Here is a 15117-nt window from a genome sequence, read left to right as displayed (position 1 = left end):
CCTTCCTCATGAGGCCGTTGTGAAGATCAAATGAAACATGAATGGGTTTTGTGAACCGTGGAGTCCTCACATATTATGAGTGGCTGAATGAGCCCCTGGTCAACAGCACAGTGGACACCACACCCAGTGGAGAAGGATGTGAACCAGAGGGCTGAGTGGAGCACATCCTGCTTCCTACCAAAGCAGGTCAACCAAGAGCAAAGAGTAACAACAGGGTCGCATTCCAGGGAAGGGCGTCTAAGCTTTGAAGGATGAGTGTCTTCTATCCCACCATGTCTCACATCAATTCTGCTTGCCCTCTAATGCCTTCCCCTGGTCTTATGGGAAGACGGGAAGGAGAGGTGGCCGGTCAGGTCGGGAGGGAGGCCTGGGTGGTGAAGTTTTATATTGCATTCTTGGTCCCCAGCCTCCTTCCACCTTCCTTGCTTTTTAGAGAGCTTATTTAAGTTGGGTTGCCCTCCAGAGGCCTGCTCTGGCTTCCTGCATATTCTGTCATTCAGAGAACCCTGGGCTCTGAGGAGCATCAGGAAAGGTCAGCGAGTCCTTCATATGCTCAGAACAAGAGGGTCCAATCCTCCCAAACAGAGAATGATGCAGAAAATGGTTCAGGAGCCAAACTGTTTCCTGAAGTCCAACACCGTTGTCAGCACCTCCACATCCAGGAAACATTCCACAGGCACACAGGCCTGAGTGGAATTCAGGCTCTGCCATGTACCAACTGTGTGACCCTGGGCAAGTCCCTTAATCCTTCATAGGTTCGGTTTGCTCCTAATACCTACTACTTAAGATTGCTGTAAGAACATATCGAGAGAATGCTTGCAGAGCAGTTAACATAGTGTCTGGCAATGTATTTTAGCGATTTTCACGATTATACCATCAAGGCACAGTTGTAGGATTTGACCTACAGAGGACTGGAAGCTCCAATCTTTAGTGTTCACTCACAGACCCCCCACCCCCAGTAGGGAAAGAGCCACCATTCTATAATGCCTGTCCCTGAGACACTTGGGAATCTCCACCATCACCCGTGCCCACTCCCCATACTCTCAGAGTAGCCACTGGATCAAGATGTCTTAGTTCAGAACAAACAGGAAAACGTCTACCCTGGCAAGTTCCCAGACCTGATTGCTCACGCCATGGCCACACTTTGCCACTCCTCTTATAATTAGAAACTGAGGGAGACGGCAGGGCAGAAGGCAGAGATTTAAAACATTTTATCCCAAAGCCATGCCCAAGTCCAGGCACACACTCAACACCCACCACGGAAATCTCACCCTGTCAGCTGGTGAACCAAAAAGCACATCTGTCTCCCCCAACATTCATGCAGAAAAGTAACGTTGTGCTGGTCACCTACATGCCTCTCTGAATCTCTCAAAGGCAGAGGAAGATTACGCCTCTGCATCTTTAGAGACCCAACGCCTTACAAACAGTGCACATGCAATAAATGCTTGTTCAATTTAATTGCATTGAAAGAATCCTATTCTCTCCATAGGTGCAGAGAGCAGCAAGCCCTACCTAGGAGAACCGTTCCCTAAGAACCCCATCCCCTGGGGCAGATGCACATCCAGCCTGGTGAGCAATCTTTCTGCTCCACACAGGGGTTTAGTCTTGGGTTATTGGTTACCTGCTCACACCTGCCCCTCTATCTGGCCTTACAAACTTCTGAAGAGTGGAGATGATCTGTCTTCTGGAGCAGAGGGAGTAGAGGCATCAGTATGAGGTGCTGGCTACTCTCCATTTGCCCTTCCAGAGCCTCCCTCCACTTTGCTCTGCTCTGCTCTGTGTCCAGGGAAGCCAAACTCCATGAACTGCATCAACAAGGTTTCCCTGGTGTCTGACTTCCAGAGGGTTTCAGCCAATGAGAGGTGCTAAGAGGAGATCAGAAGGTGGGAGGAGAGACACATCAGGGTATTTATTTCCCCAACTCCCTCCCTGATGGGCCAGAGCTTGTTTGGGCTGCATTCCTCTACCCAAGGGCATAGTGGCCCTCTCCTTTGCTTTAGCTCTCCTGCCCCTAAACTCTACAGGCACAGGTGTAGCAATGGTTTTCTGCTGTAACTAATCCTGGCATCCTTCATCATCCCTTGTTAGTGTCCTTTAACTCTGCCCACTCTTTGTAAATAGTCCCCTCACTGAATTCTCCTCAATTACAATCCAAGTGTCATGTGCTTCCTGCCAGAATCTTAACAGATAGACCTGGAAATCTGAAGAGCTGAGTTCTAGTGCTGGCACTGTGGCAGCTACATGCCTTTCGCAAGGCCCGTCCCTTCTAGGTTCTCTTCCTCTGCAAAATGGATGACATAACTAAGTCCTAGGGACCCTGTAAGTCCCAGGGTCCCTAGGACAGTGCTGTAGCCATAGATGGTGCTGGAAACTATTTGATCAAAGGCTGCTATGGTGCGGAAAGGAGAGAGTGTCTGGTGAGTGCAGGGGTATCAAGTGCAGGAGTATACTGTGTTGTACATTGGCAGAAACAATCAGTGCCAGAGGAAACTGTTTTCCAGAAACCTATGTTAGTGCTTTAAGTGGCTGAAATGGCAGAGAAGTTTGGCTGTGTATAGGTGTATAGAAACAAGAGAACAATGGCTAAGAGCATGGCATGAGACAGAACAGTCCTGAGTTCGGGTCTCAACTGCCATTGCCTTATTTTGTGACCATTGAAAGCCCTTTCACCCCTCTACATTCCCCTCCCTTACATGTAAAATGGGGGTGATATGAACACCTCCCTGAAGAGGCTGATATGAGAGTGAGAAATAGATGCATAGCATTTACCACAATGCCTAACACAGTGAGTGCCACATAGTGGGAATAAATACTACCTATCACAATAAAAAAAGGCCTTTGTGGCCAGGTACAGTGTCTCATGTCTGAAATCCCAGTGTTTTGTTTGGGAGGTCAAGATGGGAGGATTGCTTGAGGCCAGGAGTTTGAGATGAGCCTAGGCAATATAGCGAGACCCCCATCTCTCCAAAAAATGAAAAATTTAGCTAGGCGTGGTGGTGCACACCTGTAGTTCCAGCTACTCAGGAGGCTAAGGTGGGTGGGAGGATCACTTGAGCCTGAAAAGTCAAGGTTATAGTGAACCGTGACTGCACCACTGCACTTCAGCCTGGGTGGCAGAGCAAGATCCTGTCTCAAAAACAAAGGAAAAAAAAAAAAAAAAAGGAGGAAGGGAGTCTTGTGACCAATCAGATGAACTGAAAGGCAAAATGCCATTGTGTAAGAACAAGAAAGGCCAGAGAAACTACTCAATCCTATGGCCCAACATAAGTGACAGAAGATAAAAATTCAAATTTACTAGGTGTTATGTTAGAGGAAACAAAAGCAACGCTCAATAATCACCCCTACTCTCTTTCTAGGGAAATTTCCCAACTTCAGAGCAATGAATATGAGTCCAAACAAAGCATGGCAGTACCAAAGGACTGAGGAGGCAGAAAACAGACTTCAAGGCAGCTGAAGCAACTGAGGGTTGCAGGGCAGGATATCATGGAGGGAAAAGCTGAGGACAGAGTCTAGAAGTCTTGCACCCTGGAAGTTGAAGACTGAGGAGTGGGCTGTATATGTTCAGGGTGTAACTATCTAGGTCTTATCAGAGAATGCCTACTACAAGTTTGAAAGCATAATAGAGAGGCTGAAGAGTGCTGGTGGACATTAGCGCTGTGACCCACACCTCATTAACATGCTGAGTACCCAAACAAGATATCAGACTTAAAGGAATCAAAGGAAAATATCCTAATTCATAAACAAATGGCTATCTCAACAGGAAGAAAAATGAGAGCTGTACAATTGCTAATGCAAAAATTGTACTAGATGGGTTTAACATCAAATAGGAGATAGCAGAAGAAAGAGTTAACAAACTAAACAATCCATTTGAAGTATTAATCTGAAGAACAGAAAGAGATTAAAGAAAAATAACCAGAGCCTCGATAACTAATAGGAAAATATCAAATGACTTTGTATGTCTATAATTTGAATGCTAGAAGAAAAGAGAATGGGAATTTTTCCAGGAAAATCTTTGGAGACATTAATAGAAAAAAAATTCCAAATTTGGTGAAAACTATTGACTTACAGAACCAAGAAGCTCAGTGTTTTACCCTGTTTTTTTCAAGTAGGGTAAGAAAATTAGAAACAAAACCACAAAACAGCAAAACCTGACACATGATATTTGAACGGCTGAAAGCCTCCCTTGCCTCACTCTGCCCCAACCCCTCCTCCTCCTAACCAGTCTGATTGGGACATTGCTATGACCTCAGAGTTGCCCTGGGCCAAGCAGCAGAGTTGAAGGAGAGGTACCCTTAAGCTTGGTCACCAGGGAGATAGGTACCAAGAGGATCCAGAGCCATGGGAGCAGTAGGCATGGGTGTAAGCATGTGAGATGTGACTGAATAACCCAGGTCAGAGCCCAGGTGTACATCACTGTCCATCTCTGCAGAGAAGAGCCCAATGAGAGTTATAGGATAAGGAACACTATCTATTTCTTCAGATAAATAAGGGTTGTCCCTTGGTAAAACATCAGCCAGGCTTCCCTCTGTGTTCATCCATCTCCTCTGACCCCTAGAGCCAAGTCTGCTTAAAACTGTAAATTCTGACTCCAGAAAAGAGAAGGTATGGTAGGGTTCTCCAGAGAAAAAGAACAAACAGCAGAGAGAGAGAGAGAGAGAGAGATTAATAGAGAGGGGAAAAAGATGTATTGTAAATAATTGGCTTACATGAAAGTGGTAGGCGGGCAGGTTGGAGATCCAGAGAAGAGTTGTAGTTCAAGTCCAAATGCAGTTTTCTGGCAGAAATCCTTCTTCTTCAGTCTTTTTATATTAAGGGGGAGGTCAGTTTTTTTGTTTTTGTTTTTTTTTCCTATTAAGGCCTTCAACTGATTGGAAGAGGCCCACCCACGTTATAGATGGTCATCTGTTTCACTCAGCCCACTGATTTAAATGTTAATCTCATCTAAAAAATACCATCATAGAAATATCTATAATAGTGTTTAATCAGGTGTCTGGGTACCATGGCCTAGCCAGGTTGACTCATAAAATTAACCAGCATACTATCGTTCTGACAAAATGTGCCTCCTGCAGGAAGGGCCCGTGCAGGACAAAGATGAGCCTGAGGGCAGTACCAACTAAGAGTATAGAGAAGGGGCTGTGACAGCAAAATCTAACGTGCTCCAAGGCAGCATCAACGGAAGTAAAAGGGCCCATTTCCTTCCAAGGAGACTAGACCCAGAGCTGCTCCAACTTAAGCATGTATGTGAACCACCGGCCTCCTGATCCAGGAGGTCTGGATGTGGGCGTGAGAGTCAGCAGTTCTCACAAGGCCCTGGTGGCTGCCTGTGCCACTGTTCTCTGGGCCATACTTTGAGTAGCAGGGTAGAGGACCTCAGAGCCTAGATTCCTAGGTCTCATCCCAGCTCTACTCCTCATTTGCTATGTAACTTTGAGCAAGTGAGGTACTTAACCTTCCAGAATCTCAGTGTCCTCTTTGATCAAGTGGGAGGTAACAATATTGACTTCGAAAGGTGATTGTGAGATTAAAAGAGAAAATGAACATGAAGTATGTGGATAGAGTTTGAGCTCAATAAAAGTTCTTAGCTGCTATCATTATTATGGGCACCTGATTTTTAAAGAGTACATGTTAGGTAGGATATAAATAAATCTTATATTTGGTGATCCGCATGAGGAAAGGACCTAAACATATAGCCACAGGAAGAAACGTTGATAAAATTGAAACCATTCACCCTGGAGAAGAACAGATGTAGGAAGGAGGTGGGAGGGAAGTGGAGGCCCAAAAGAGGTGATGAAAGGCTTCCTGAACAGACTTGAAATGGAGTGTTCATGGAAATAAAATGAGAATTATCCTCTCCATGAAATTAACAAAGACCAAGATGTGGAGCTTCCTGGTAAGTCAAAATGAGATCAGTGACAAAGCCTGGGAGTATCCAAATCTGACCAGAAATGAAGAAGGTTGTGTAGACTGATTGTCCACCTACCACCAGAGGCACAGCAGCAGATTGTGCCACCACCCCTTCACCAGAAAGCCAACAGGCTGGTGCAACAGATTCGTGTGACAACTGCCCACACCCTCCAAGCACTTCCAGAACTCCAGAGCAGCTCTGTCAATGGCTCTCCCAGAGCATGGCCTCCTTCCTGCACGCAGAGTCCCAGCACTCCAGCTCTGCTGTCCAAGGGCCACTCCTGGGGGACAGTTGGCACATTCCAAGCTTAGTCATGATGCATCAGACAATTCATTCAGATATCTTCAATTCCATTACCAGGCCCTGTGGGAGCCAAATGGGAAAAAGAATCAATGCATATGTTGGCCAGGGAAGTGGCAGTGTCCAAACAGCCTGCCCCCCATGAAAACACTGGCCTGTCCTTTCCCCAGACCCCCAGGCCAGGGCTACCATGTTGCCAGGACAGTCAGAGAGTCACACTATCCCATCTGACAACCACTGGTACACAGGCCATCTGCTCCATGGCCTCAGGGTTGCCCTCAGGCCTCCTCCCCATGCTTCAGCAGTAGCAGCGGCCCCCAGGAGCAGCCCCACTCTGCTGCCCTCTCTGGAGCCTCCACATTGCTGCGCATTGCCCATGTACTTGTGAGGTCATTGAACCTCTTGGAACGTCAGTTTCTTCATCTGAAAAATGAGAACAAGAATAAGAATAATACCGGCCGGGCGCAGTGGCTCAAGCCTGTAATCCCAGCACTTTGGGAGGCCGAGACGGGCGGATCACGAGGTCAGGAGATCGAGACCATTCTGGCTAACACGGTAAAACCCTGTCTCTACTAAAAAAATACAAAAAACTAGCCGGGCGAGGTGGCAGGCGCCTGTAGTCCCAGCTACTCAGGAGGCTGAGGCAGGAGAATGGCATAAACCCGGGAGGCGGAGCTTGCAGTGAGCTGAGATCCAGCCACTGCTCTCCAGCCTGGGCAACAGAGCGAGACTCCATCTCAAAAAAAAAAAAAAACAACAACAACAAAGAATAAGAATAATACCTACCTCACAGGAATGTCATGAGGTTAAAAGAGATAAAGATACATAAAACATTTAACCTGATTCTTGGCATTTGGTACTGCAGAAATGTGGGCGTTACTCCCCGTGAGCGATATCCTACCCTGCCACAGAGGAGGCGCTAAGCAAATGTTCGTCAAACTGAATCATGCTGCAGAATACTCACGGCTCCCGGGTCAAGTCCAAATGCAGTTTTCTGGCAGAAATCCTTCTTCTTCAGTCTTTTTATATTAAGGGGGAGGTCAGTTTTTTTGTTTTTGTTTTTTTTTCTATTAAGGCCTTCAACTGATTGGAGGGGGCCCACCCACGTTATGGATGGTAATCTGTTTCACTCAGTCCACTGATTTAAATGTTAATCTCATCTAAAAAAGACCATCATAGAACTATCTATAATAGTGTTCAATCAGCTGTCTGGGCACCATGGCCTAGCCAAGTTGACTCATAAAATTAACCAGCATACTATCGTTCTGACAAAATGTGCCTCCTGCACATTTTGCAGATACTGGCATTGGAGAGGCAGTCACCTCCCTCACTTCCTCACCCTTGTCAGCAGGAGCCAAGGCCAGGAAGCTGGGGCCTCACCCTCTAAGCCCTACCAAGGGAAACAGGAGCTCTGCAGGGTTGCAGAAGCCCACAGCTTATGCCAAGGAAGCTGCTTCAAATCACATCTCCTTCCAGGCACCTCCCCAGCAAGCCTTGCTCCCAGCTCTGTCAGGCTCAAGCAGCTTTAGCCTGAACGGTCTAGCCTCTGCCTGACCCTTCCCTGCCCTCGATTAAACGGCCACCCCCGCCCACTGTCGGACCTATGGATTGGGACAGACCTGAGGGTGGCTATGGCCTTGGACCCCCTAATCCCCAGCCAGCCTGGGCTCCTGCCACTAGGCTTATTTGGGACACTCAGTTAACAGTTGGACATCTGTCATGTGCCAGGTTGTGTGCCAGGAACAGGGGAGAACCAGTACTTGGGGTGCAGAGGGAGGCAGGGAGATGGCAGCACCAACACCTGTTGCCTGGGGTGGCTAGGCAGGGCCACAGGGACCTCTCACAGATTCTGAAACAACGTGGATTCATAGGGCTCCTGGAAATGCTTCCGTGGGGACACAGGGCACGTTCCTCAGAGAGGAACTTACAGACTGGTGGAGGAGATGTGCTCCTGGCAGAGGACAGAGACAGGGAAACATGGGTCAGTACTGGTGGGGTGGCAGGCGTGAGCCCCTGAAGCAGGGAAACATTTGTGGAGGGTCCTTCAGTGCCTGGAATCTGAAACTGGCAGCCCAGGATGCTCAGAGAAACACTGACTGGGAAAGGAAGGCATGCGCCTGCAGGTGCTGCTGTGTCCCGGAAGCTTCCATAGAGCAGAGGGCGATCTTAGAGCTCACCACCTCCACCAAAGCCCACCCCGAGGGGAAGGGCGGGCATCATCTCAACCTCCTCCCTCCTTCAGAGCTGGAGACTCCAAATCACTCAGACACCCACCCTCCTCTCTGCACAAGCCTGCCAGAGGGCCATAGGGACAGGGCTCCTTGTAGGGGGGCTGGGCCATCACACCCACATCTGAATGCTGCACCCTGGGGGTGGGCATCCCAGGGACAGAGCCGAGAGAGCCTCAGGTTGGGTGGAGCTGGAGCTCCTGAGCCTGAAGGGGGAACCTGCCCGGCCCTGGACTCCTTGATATGAGAAACGATAAATTTCCTCACTGACTATGCCCCTTGACTCAGAGTTTTCTTACTGATAGCTGCGGGCCGTCTGAGAGATATGGGGACCCCATCTCCTCTTCTCTCCCTATGTCATGCTTGAGAAACATCCAGAGCCTATCCAAACTAGGGTTGCCAAACAAAACTAGGTTTAGCAAATGAAAATGCCGGGTGCCCTGTTAGATTCAAATTTCGGGTAAACAATGAGTGATTTTTCTAATATATTATGTTTCGTGCTATACTTGAGGCATACTTATACTAAAAACATTACCCATTGTTTATCTGAAATTCTATTTTAAGCAGGCACCCTGTATTTTACCCCAATCCCCTCCTTTCTCTCGCCTGGCAGCAGACTACGCTCCAAAATGGTTTGTCATCCAGAGAGGCTTCTGAGATGGCACCCAGGCATCTCCTGAGGCGGCCTGGGAGGGGTCAGAGAGCCCCACTGACCCCCCAGCACCTCCTCATAGCTGTGGGTTAGGGCTGGAGGGGGACCAATAAATGGCCTTCTCTTGCCTGCTAGGTCCTAACAATGGTGAAGAGAGAGAAGCGAAGAGGAGGAGAGACTGAAATATCACTTTAGCAGCTGAGAAAGTTGATTTGGGGGAATAGGGCTGACAGCTGCAAGCACCTGAGTCTTCTGATATCAAATCCCAGAACTAGACAAATCACCTACTCCATTCCCGCAGCCCTGAACCCTCCCAGTCCTGCTCCAGGGCAGCTCAGGCAGGGGAGGGAGGCTGCCATTCTCCTGGCTCACTCCGTGACCAACAATAGTAGCAACCCAGGCACCCTGCAGGCAGGAGAAAAAGGTGAGGGTTCCTGAGACCTGTTTGTTCTCCCAAATTCACCTATCAGCTAAATCATTTATCCTTCCTATCGCCTTGGGAGAAGAGAAGTCAGGAATATTGGGCTAATGACGGGACTCCACGTGGAGGCATCCACCGCTCTCATTGGCAGCACCAAGGGAGCCCTGTCGGTCCCACTGGTGGCAGGCCACTCACAAGGGCACCCTTTGATGAGCCAGCCTGAACCATGTAGTTACCAGTCAAAATAAGTCCTGGCCAACAAACACAACTCACTTCCCAACCTATGCATGCCTCAGTTTCCTCATCTGTGAGATGGGGAGAAGAGCACTCACCTGGGCTCATTCATGGGTAAGCCTGCAGCACGCCTGCCTGGCACGCAGAAAGGGCTCACGAGGGCTATGGCCATTACCATCCCTGGCTCTGGCATGGGGTGACGAAGCAAGCACGAGGCCCTTGAAGGGGAGAGAAGAGAGGAAGAAAGGGAGAGTTTAGCTGGGCTAGTGTAAGACCTCTGCTTGGAGCGCTGCTGGGGGTCATGCAGTTTCAAGGATGAAGAGAGATAAACAGATGAAGACACCAGGCTGGCCTCCCAGGTGAGGTCGGTGTGGAAGCAATGAATGGGGGAAGCACCCTGTCCCCAGCACACCCATAGAACCAGATGCTCTCAGGGTGCTGACAAGCTCGAGATACAGGAGCTGAGGCCACTTCCTGGGGAAGTGCGGAGACTGGTACAGCTAGCTGGGAGCTTGGAACCCCCACCAGGCAGGCTGTGACTCAGAGGGTGGCTCCAGGCCCAGCCGGAACAGGGATGTTCACCGGGACCCAAACAGAAACCACAATAGACTAATGGGCAGAGACAAGGAAGGAGGATAAAGGGCAGCGGTTGTCACACGGATACCCCGAGTTCATGCTGGATTTCAGGCCTACTAACACTTACCCTCGGTAGTCCATTCAATGAAAGTTGATTGTCTCATCTGCTGTGGGCTATGGGGATAAAAGAGTTGCAGCAGCCATGCCCCAGCCTCTGTGGGACAGCGTTCTTACACATGAAGCAACTGCACATTGTGGAAAGTGCCTGAAGGAAACATAAGTGCTGAGATAAAGAATCATAGGGAGTGTGGCTTTCTTGGGTGGTCAGGGGCCTCACCAAGAAGTGACATGTGCACTGGGCTCTAATGGAAATGAAAGCTCCAGCGCTGGGAAGAACTTTTCAGGCAGAAGACACAGCAAGTGTGAAAGCCCTAAGGGGGAAAAGGGCAGGAGGATTTAGGCAGCAAGGCCGGTGCCCAGCCCTGCGCTGGTGTGAGGAGCAGCTCAGTCCAAGGCTGGGGTGACACCTGCTGGGCAAAGGGCCAAGAGTGGGATCAGGGGCATGGTCAGGACGATGGCTCCTAAGCGTCCACTCATTCTGAGGGAGTCAGTCACCACAGGGTAGGAAAGCATGGTGGGACAAAGTGTCGCTGAGAGACCACTTGTGAGGCCGAGGTCCTCAGAGGTGGACAGCTCCCTGAGGGCTGGAAGTCTCCAGAAGGCTTCTTGGAGAAACATCCTGGGGGACCCCATTTGGACAGGTTGGAGGTGTCAAACGGATGTGAGCAACAAAAGACAGCGGTGACCCCTGTGCAGCAGAGAAGAAACTGGTTCGCCACAGGGTAGAGATGGGGTCATAGGAGGAATCTTCCTTGTACTTTCTGAAGAAAAGGGAAAGGATAAGAAAAACCACAATATTTGTTAGCTGCCCACTCATCTCCCGGCCCTCTTTTCCTCTTCCTAACTGAACCCTGGTTGGCCCTGGACCAGCCACCTGCTTTCCATGTACACACACACACACACTCGTGTTCTCTGGAGGAAATGAAGCCTCCAGTTCGAGGGGTAGGCCCCACTGCCTCACACCAACCAGCATATTCTATCTCCTGGCCAGAGTCATCGGTCCCAAAGACAGCCTGTGACTGAAGCCCGTCTACTCAGAGGGCTCACCAGGCCGTGGCTCGGTCTATGAATTCAGCCATGAAGCATGGGGCTACTGGCAGTCATTGTAGACAAGAATAGAGGGGTGGAAAGGACTAGGTCTCTGGTGACATTATTGAGGCCCTGGACCAACCAATCCTGCAACCCACCCACCTCTGGACTTTCCAGTTGCATGAACCAAACACCACCTTTCATGTGATTAAACCTGTTTGCATTGAGTGTTCTATTCCTTACAATGACAGCAACAGTTTGCAGACATCTAGTATGTACTGGGCACTGAATTAAATATTGATGCATACTGTTTCATTCAGGAATCATCCTTCTCACTCTTCAGAAGGGAAACCTAAGGCTCAGGACATGCAGTAACCTGCCTCAGGTCACACAGCTGGATGCAGAAGGCCTGACTCCAGGCCTGGATCTGGGCCTGGGCTCCTACCCCCCGAGTTCCTTCAGTCCCTCAGGGACCAGCTTTCAGGGACCCATAGCTGAGGGTCTGAAGCCACCCTAAGTTAGAGACCTTACATCAGACACTACTGAGGGACTTTGAACTGAGGATTTTGAGAGCTCTAAGCCTTGTTCAGAGAAAGTTGGGCAGGGCAGAGGCCTAGGCTTTGGGCAGCAGAGACCTAGGTTTCAATTCCAGAACCCCACTTAGTGGCCATGTAACCTTGGGCAAGTTACTTGCCTTCTTCAGCCTTAGTTTCCCCATGTGTGAAGTCAGGTTGAATTAAATCCCTATTATCTCATTACTTTAAAATACTTAAGTATAAACAATGTGAAGGAAATGTAGACGTGTGTATAAATTTACTTTCATCTTTACCCTAAGAAAAAGAGTAAACAGTTGAGATTCCCTGTCAGGAACACATGCTCTAGAAGGTGCTATCAAGGACTTCAACTACCTTTATCTAAATTCACACCATAGGGTTTATAGCCTAACCTCATGTAGGTCAGACACACTTGTCCTGGGTAAATAACAGGGGTCAAGAATTGGGGCTGGTTAGAAAGACTGTCCAGCATTCTGGCCTTTGCATAAACAGGGTTCAAGCATGCAGAAACCCAGGGGCCCAGCACAGCTCTGGGACTAGAATTCCCTTTGGTTCTGTGTGCCCCAACCCGTACGTGATGGAGGGGTCTGCCACCTGGTGTTCCTAGAAGGATGGCAGGTTCTGCCACCAAAACACTGTTTCCTTCTCCTGGAGTGTTCTTACACATGGTGCTTGTCCAAATGCCAAGGACTTTCTGCACTCACAGGCATGGGGGTGAGGCTTTGGTGGACACTTACCTCTCATTGGTGGAATTTCACATGGTGGAATCTGGCCTGAGACTGACTTTCACTGCTGCACATCTCTGTAGCAAGAGGAAGATGTCAAGCTCCAGCCCAACAGGGTTTATTGGAAGCTATGCATCAAAACCAAAAATCCTGACAACTGTTGAATGGTCACCATGATTTAGATTCCTTCCCAGCTACTCCTTCCAAGTTGTTGGGAGGATAAAGACGCATGAAATACCAGCAAATGTTGTTATTTTCATCATTCTTGCTATTATTCAGGCCTCTCTCTTCTTTAATCAAAGAATGTATCTATGATGAGGAGAGGTGCTGAGAAGTGGAGGGAGGAGGAAAGATGGGGGTTGTGTTTTGAGATTTAGAAGGGCACAGTGTGTCCAGCCAACACTCCCAGCCCCCAGAGGTTGCAACATGTGTTAAATCTCAGGACACATGAGGCTCTTCCACTGGAGACAAGAGGCCATGAAGGCCCTCCACACCCAATCTCATGGTCATAGACAAACTAAGCTACCAGAGCCCTTCCTTCTGCCACCCTCCAGTGACACATGACATTGAGATATGGCTGTTTTGGTGTGGGGACACTTTGTCATGGAGACACTCCAATAATGATTATTAGAATCATAACATCAGCAATAAGTGTATTGTACCTGGTACCTAGTAAATGAAATGAGGGTTAGCTGGGTTCCTTCTGTGAATATTCTCATAACAGGATACTGTGTGGAATATTCAATGGGGAAATTAAAGTTTTAAAAACTAAGAAATTTGCCCACTCACAGAGAAAATGGCAATTGGGATTTGAATGCAGGCAGTCTCATTCCAGCATCTACATTCCTAACCACTGGTCTATAAAATACTAACACAATTAGGGGTGGAGGGTGACGTTACAAGAGTAGACAAGCTGATTTTAAAGTTCGTGTAGAAAAGTAAACCAACATATCCATAGAAACAGAAAAAGAGGAGCTATGAAAAAGAGCATGCTATCTATTCCCAGTAATCAGAGTGTCACTGGCATATGCTCAGACAAATATCCCAATAGAACAGAATATAAATGTAAGAAATAGACCCCGCTATGTGTGAAACTGAGGACGTGATAAAGGTGACATCTCAGATGAGTGAGGAAAATATAGTTTAATCAATAAACTGTATGGGACCAACTGGGTGGCCATCTGGAGAAAAATAAAGTCGGATCCATACCCCACACTAAATTTCAGGATAAATGTCAAAGGGATGAAAGACTTAAAACTAAAAACTATGAAACTATGAAATGCCTGGATGAAAGCAGCAGAATTCCTATATAGCCATGGGTAATATCTCTAGCCAACACTCAAATTCCAGAACTCATAAAAGACTGATCCACTTGATTAATAAAAATTAAAACTTCTGCATGGAAAAAAAAAATAACAAGCAGGCCAGGTGCAGTGTCTCATGCCTGTAATCCCAGCACTTTGGGAGACGTAGGCAGGAGGTTTGCTTGAGGCTGGCAGGTCGAGACCAACCTGGGCAACATAGCAAGACTCTGTCTCTACAAAAAAGTTAAGACTTAGCCAAGCATGGTGGCACACACCTACGGTCCCAGCCACTTGGATGAGGGGGGAAGATAGCTCGAGCCTGAGAGGTCGAGGCTTCAGCAAGCTGTGATTGTGCCACCTCACTCCAGCCTGGGTGACAGAGTAAGACCCTGTCTCTCAAAAAATAATAATAATAAGCAAGAAAAATCTAAGCGGACATATTTATAAGCCATATCACAAATTGAGGGCTAATCTTTCTAAAATGTACAAGCTCTTACAAATTGGTAAGAAAAGGATAATCACACAAATGGATGTGAGTAAAGAGTTCATAGAAAACAAATTTACAGTACCACAAACCCCCGTGACACAGGTTTACCCATGTAACAAACCTGCACATGTATCCCTGAACTTAAATGTTAAAAGAAAACAAATTTATAACTGACCCTTAACTCTATGAAAAGATGCTCAACCTTATTCATAATAAAAGTGCAAATGAAAACTACACTGAGATAGTATCATTTATCTAGCAAAGTTGGCCAAGAGCCAAAAGTTTAAGAACTCACTCCGTTGGAGAGGCTGTAGAGAAACAAGTTTCCTCATACGTTACTGGTGGGAGAACCCCTACAGAGGGCAATTTGGTAAAATCTATCAAAATTGCAATGCTTATACCCTTTAACCCCAGTAATCACACTTCTAAGAACTTATCCCACAGACAGACTTGCAAACATGTGAAGTGACATATTTATAAGGTTATTCACTGCAGCGTAATTTATTATAGCAGAAGAAGTCGGGAAACAAACAAACGTTCATCAATAGGGACTGGTTGAATAAATTATGATGTTATAGTACA

This window comes from Macaca fascicularis, chromosome 9 (assembly GCF_037993035.2).
Source record: "Macaca fascicularis isolate 582-1 chromosome 9, T2T-MFA8v1.1".
NCBI lineage: Eukaryota > Metazoa > Chordata > Mammalia > Primates > Cercopithecidae > Macaca > Macaca fascicularis.
Note: the sequence above shows the minus strand (reverse complement) of the source record.